This window comes from Arachis duranensis, chromosome 7 (genome assembly GCF_000817695.3).
Source record: "Arachis duranensis cultivar V14167 chromosome 7, aradu.V14167.gnm2.J7QH, whole genome shotgun sequence".
Classification (NCBI taxonomy): Eukaryota; Viridiplantae; Streptophyta; class Magnoliopsida; order Fabales; family Fabaceae; genus Arachis; species Arachis duranensis.
The window spans coordinates 49431335-49436647 of record NC_029778.3 but is presented as its reverse complement, the minus strand read 5'-3'; positions in this window follow the sequence as shown (position 1 = coordinate 49436647).

Genomic DNA, 5313 nt, shown 5'->3' with positions numbered 1-5313 from the left:
ATAAAACATAAAGATAAGGATAGAGATACTTATGTAATTCATTGGTGGGAATTTCAGATAAACGTTTGGAGATGCTGTGTTCCTTCCGTCTCTCTGCTTTCCTACTGTCTTCATCCAATCCTTCTTACTCCTTTCCATGGCAAGCTCAAGCAAGGGTTTCACCGTTGTCACTGGCTACCTCCCATCCTCTCAGTGGAAATGTTCAACGCACCCTGTCACGGCACGGCTATCCATCTGTCAGTTCTCGATCAGGCTGGAATAGAGTCCAGTGATTCTTTTGCGTCTGTCACTAATGCCCCGCCCTCAGGAGTTTGAAGCACGTCACAGTCATTCAATCATTGAATCCTACTCAGAATACCACAGACAAGGTTAGACCTTCCGGATTCTCTTGAATGCCGCCATAAGTTCTAGCCTATACCACGAAGACTCTGATCTCACGGAATGGCTGGCTCGGTTGTCAGGCGAGCACTCGGTTGTCAGGCGATCAGCCATGCATCGTGTATCAGGAATCCAAGAGATATTCACCCAATCAAAGGTAGAACGGAGGTGGTTGTCAGTCACACGTTCATAGGTGAGAATGATGATGAGTGTCACGGATCATCACATTCATCAAGTTGAAGAACAAGTGATATCTTAGAACAAGAACAAGCAGAATTGAATAGAAGAACAATAGTAATTCCATTAATACTCGAGGTACAGCAGAGCACCACACCTTAATCTATGGTGTGTAGAAACTCCACCATTGAAAATACATAAGAACAAGGTCTAGGCATGGCCGAATGGCCAGCCTCCCAAAGAAAAAATGAGTAACTAAGTGCAGATAGTGTAGAAATCCACTTTCGGGGCCCACTTGGTGAGTGTTTGGGCTGAGCTTTGAAGCTTTCACGTGCATTGGGCACTCCTGGAGTTAAACATCAGCTTGGGTGCCAATTTGGGCGTTCAACTCCAGTTTTGGTGCCAGTTCTGGCGTTTTACGCCAAAATAGGTCTCTAGCTAGCGTTTAATGCCAGTTTGGGCCATCAAATCTCGGGCAAAGTATGAACTATTACACATTGCTAGAAAGCCCAAGATGTTAGCCTTCCAGGCCAATTGAGAATGCACCAATTGGACTTCTGTAGCTCCAGAAAAATGCGTTTGGGTGTAGGGAGGTTAGAATCCAATAGCATCTGCAGTCCTTTCTCAGCCTCTGAATCAGATTTTTGCTTAGGTCCCTCAATTTCAGCCAGAAAATACCTGAAATCACAGAAAAACACACAAACTCATAGTAAAGTCCAGAAAAGTGAATTTTAACTAAAAAATAATAAAAATATAATAAAAACTAACTAGATCATACTAAAAACATACTAAAAACAATGCCAAAAAGCGTATAAATTATCCGCTCATCATGCATCCAAAGTAAATAAATGTGTCATTCTAGCTACCCGCGTCTTTTACAAGTAGCATGAGATACATGTTTAATAATTATCAAGATACTCTAGCAATTTGTAAGAAATATATGGATATCCATATCTCTTCATGACAATGACATGTAGCTCGAGTTGGCAAGAGATTGGTAGAGTTAATAATCCAAATGACTTAAAAGTTGAAGACCGACCAGATATATTATATAGAGTGTTCAAAAGTAAGCTTGACATGATAATCTCCGATCTTAAGCAAGGAATTTCATTCGAAGTGCTAGATGCAGGTATTTCTCATTATTTAACCTTATTTTTAGAAAAATTTTTCGTTAAATTATTTGCACAGTTATATATTTATCAAAGCATATATATAAAATAGATAATTTATTTATAACATATTACTTTTTTTTATCTTTTTATTGTAATGATGTACATGGTAAAATTCTAAAAGAGAGGTCTACCACATATTCATCTTCTTTTGTGGTTGAGTGGAGACCACAAGATAACAAACACAACTTAAATTGACTGGTTAATATTTTTAGGATTGTCTGATCCTGTTCGATATCCAAAATTATTTAGAGATGTGTCTACATATATGATTTATGGACCATTTGCTCAAAATCTCCCTGCATGAAAGATGGGTACTACACTAAATATTATCCTAAAATATTTAATATCACCACAATTATTAATGATAGTGGATACCCATCATATAGAAGATAAGACACAAGAGTAGTTACTGAAAGAAAGGGATTCTATATGGATTATAGGAATGTAATCTCTTACAACGCATATCTGCTAATGTCTTATCAAACGTATATTAACGTAGAGTATTACAACAAGTCAAATACTATCAAATATTTGTTCAAGTACATGGTTGGAAGAGAAGTGACTGGGTATGAAAGTATTCACGGAGGCCATGGTTTCGAGGTAATCAATGTCGAGGGTAAAACTATTTTAGATTTTTCCTCAACCTTTGACCTTCTCATTACAAATACATGTTTTGAAAAAGAGAGACGAACATCTTATAACCTATAAGAGTGGAATGACAAGCTCTCAAATTGACTTCTTCTTGTTGAGGAGAGTCGACCGGAAATTTTACATTAATTGTAAAATTATCCCGGGAGAGAGTTTAATAACACAACATGGGATGCTCGTCATGTATTTTCGCATTGAGAAAAAGTTGAGGAAAAGACATCATACGAAGAATCCGAGGACGAGGTGGTGGCAGATGAAATGTGAGAAATAAAGAAGCTACCTAAGACGGGTAGGAAAAGAGGAAAAGTGGGATGGGAATGGAAGCGTAGAAGAGATGTGGAGGAAGATGGCAGAAGTTATTAGAAGAATAGCAAAAGAAAGTTTTGGTGAATCTAAAGGGATAGGACCAAGTGACAAGGAGTCCTGGTGGTGGAATGCGAGTGTACAAGAAAAAATAAAGATTAAAATGGAGTGCTTTAAAGAGTGGTCTTTATGCCGCAATACAGATAATTGGAAAAAAATAAGGCGGCTAAGAAAGAGACAAAAGTAGCTGTAAGTGAAGTAAGAACAATAGCATATGAGGGTCTCTACCAGTCTTTGGGCATGAAAGAAGGAGAAAAAGATATATATAGAATTGCAAAGAGTCGTGAAAGAAGAACGAGAGATTTGGATCATGTTAAGTGCATAAAGGATTGAGATGTGCTGGCTCAAGAGGAGAAGTGAAGGACATCAGACTCTTCCGAGCCTTGGTCGGTTATGCACAAGGGAAGAAGATAAAAACTTTGATTACCATCAACGGATTTGAGACTTTGAGGTAAAAGAGGCTCTAAAGCAGATGAAAAATGACAGGGCAGTAGGACCTGATTATATCCCAATTGAGGTTTGAAAGGGCCTCACCAAGTGGAAGGTTGATCACTAGCTTCTTGAAAATTTCCAGGAATTTGGGGAATTGTTGGTCTTTGATCTCTTTATGTAGCCTTTAAGGGTATGGTAGTGGAGGGACATAAGGCTTCACCTCCCCTTTCAGCTTTTGTGGTTGCTCCTCTAAGACTTTCTTGCCCTTCAGTGAAGTTTGTGGCTCATCCCTCTTCTTGGAATCCTCATTGTCATTCTCTTCGTCCTTTGTTCCTTCCTTGTTGTCAACTTTATCATTTTCCAATGTCTTGCCACTTCTAAGTTGGATAGCCTTGCATTCCTCCTTAGGGTTGGGAATGGTATCACTGGGGAAGGCATTAGTTGGCCTTTCAGCTGGCTGCTTAGACAATTGCCCAATTTGTCTTTCCAGATTCCTCATGGAAGCTTCATAACTCTTGTTGGCCAGATCTTGATTCTTCATCAATTTCTCCATCATCATCTCCAAGTTGGAGATTCTTTGCGATTCTTGTCGTGGTTGTGGTTGAGTGTGGGATGTTGATGGTTGATGGAAGTTATTTTGGATAGTTGAAGGATTATTTGGTGGATAGAAGGTGGATGTGGGATGGTTGTTTTGAGGTTTTCTATATGGATTTTGGTTAGTGGCTTGATGGTTTTGGTGGCTTGTGTTGCAGAAGTTATTTGGGTTAGAATTTTTTTGCCATGAATTCTGGTTTTCTCCCCACTTCAGGTTGGGGTGGTTCCTCCATGAGGGGTTGTAAGTGTCCCCATAGAATTCATTTTGTCCAGAACTTTAGTTGTGTAAGTATTGAACTTGTTCATGCTGCTGCTTAGTGTTGTAGGCTTCATAGCTCTCTTCTCTTTGCCCCCACACAATTGAAGGTTGGCTGGTTGTGCTTACTGCAGCATGCAATCAATCCATCCTCTTTGACATCATCTCCATTTATTGTTGAAGTTGCTGGTGCATGATTTTATTTTGAGCTAGGATTGCATCCACTCCTTCAAGTTCATAAACACATATTTTGGGAGCTGCTTGTCTTTCCGAAGAATAGAAGTATTGATTATTGGCAACTATGTCTATGAGGTCATGTGCTTCTTGTGTAGTCTTCATCATTTGCAATGACCCTCTTGAAGAGTAGTCTAAGGCCTTTCTTGCCTTCATGGATGGACCTTTATAGAAGTTTTGGAGCTCAAACGACTCACTATACATGCCCTCAGGACATCTTCTAATCAATGCCTTGTATCTTTTCCAAGCTTCATATAATGACTCTCCCTCTAGTTGTTTGAAGGTTTGCACATCCGTTTTGAGCTTGATGACCTTTTGAGGGGGGGTAGAACTTGGCTAGGAACTTGCTAACCAAGTCATCCCAGTTGGTTATGCTTTCTTTTAGGAAGGCTTCTAGCCATTGAGTGGCCTTGTCCCTTAGAGAAAATGGGAATAGGAGTAGCTTGTAAATGTCGGGATGTACTCCATTGGTCCTGACTGTGTCACAGATTCTTAAGAAAACAAAGAGATGTTGATTTGAATCTTCAGCAGCACTTCCTCTATATTGGCAGTTGTTCTAAACTAGAGTGATGAGTTGTGGTTTGAGCTCGAAATTGTGGGCATGAACATTGGGAGTAAGAATACTGCTCCCACAACTTCTTGGGTTAGGGATGGTATAGGAGGCTAACATTCTCCTGGAAGGCTAGCCATTGTTGTTGGCCACATCCTCTGGTGATTTGTGGAGGTTATCCTCCATCTCTTGGTCTCCCTCTTCTGAATCTTCTTCTCCAATTATCCCCTCCCTCTTGCTTTTATTCTTAGCCTTAAGAAGGTTCTCTCTGGTTCAGAATCAAAGGAGGTAGATGCACCTCTTCTTCCCCTTGGCATACACAAACACAAATAAACCAAAAGCAAAACAGAACACTCTATTTCTAGAGTAGTGTTAGAGTTAATAGAAAAAAAAGTTTCAAACAGTTAGTAGGCTTTAAAGAAAACAAAGAAAATTACTCAATCAAGACTATCAATCCCCAACAACGGCGCCAAAAATTTGATGGCAGGAAATCACATCCGCACAAACTA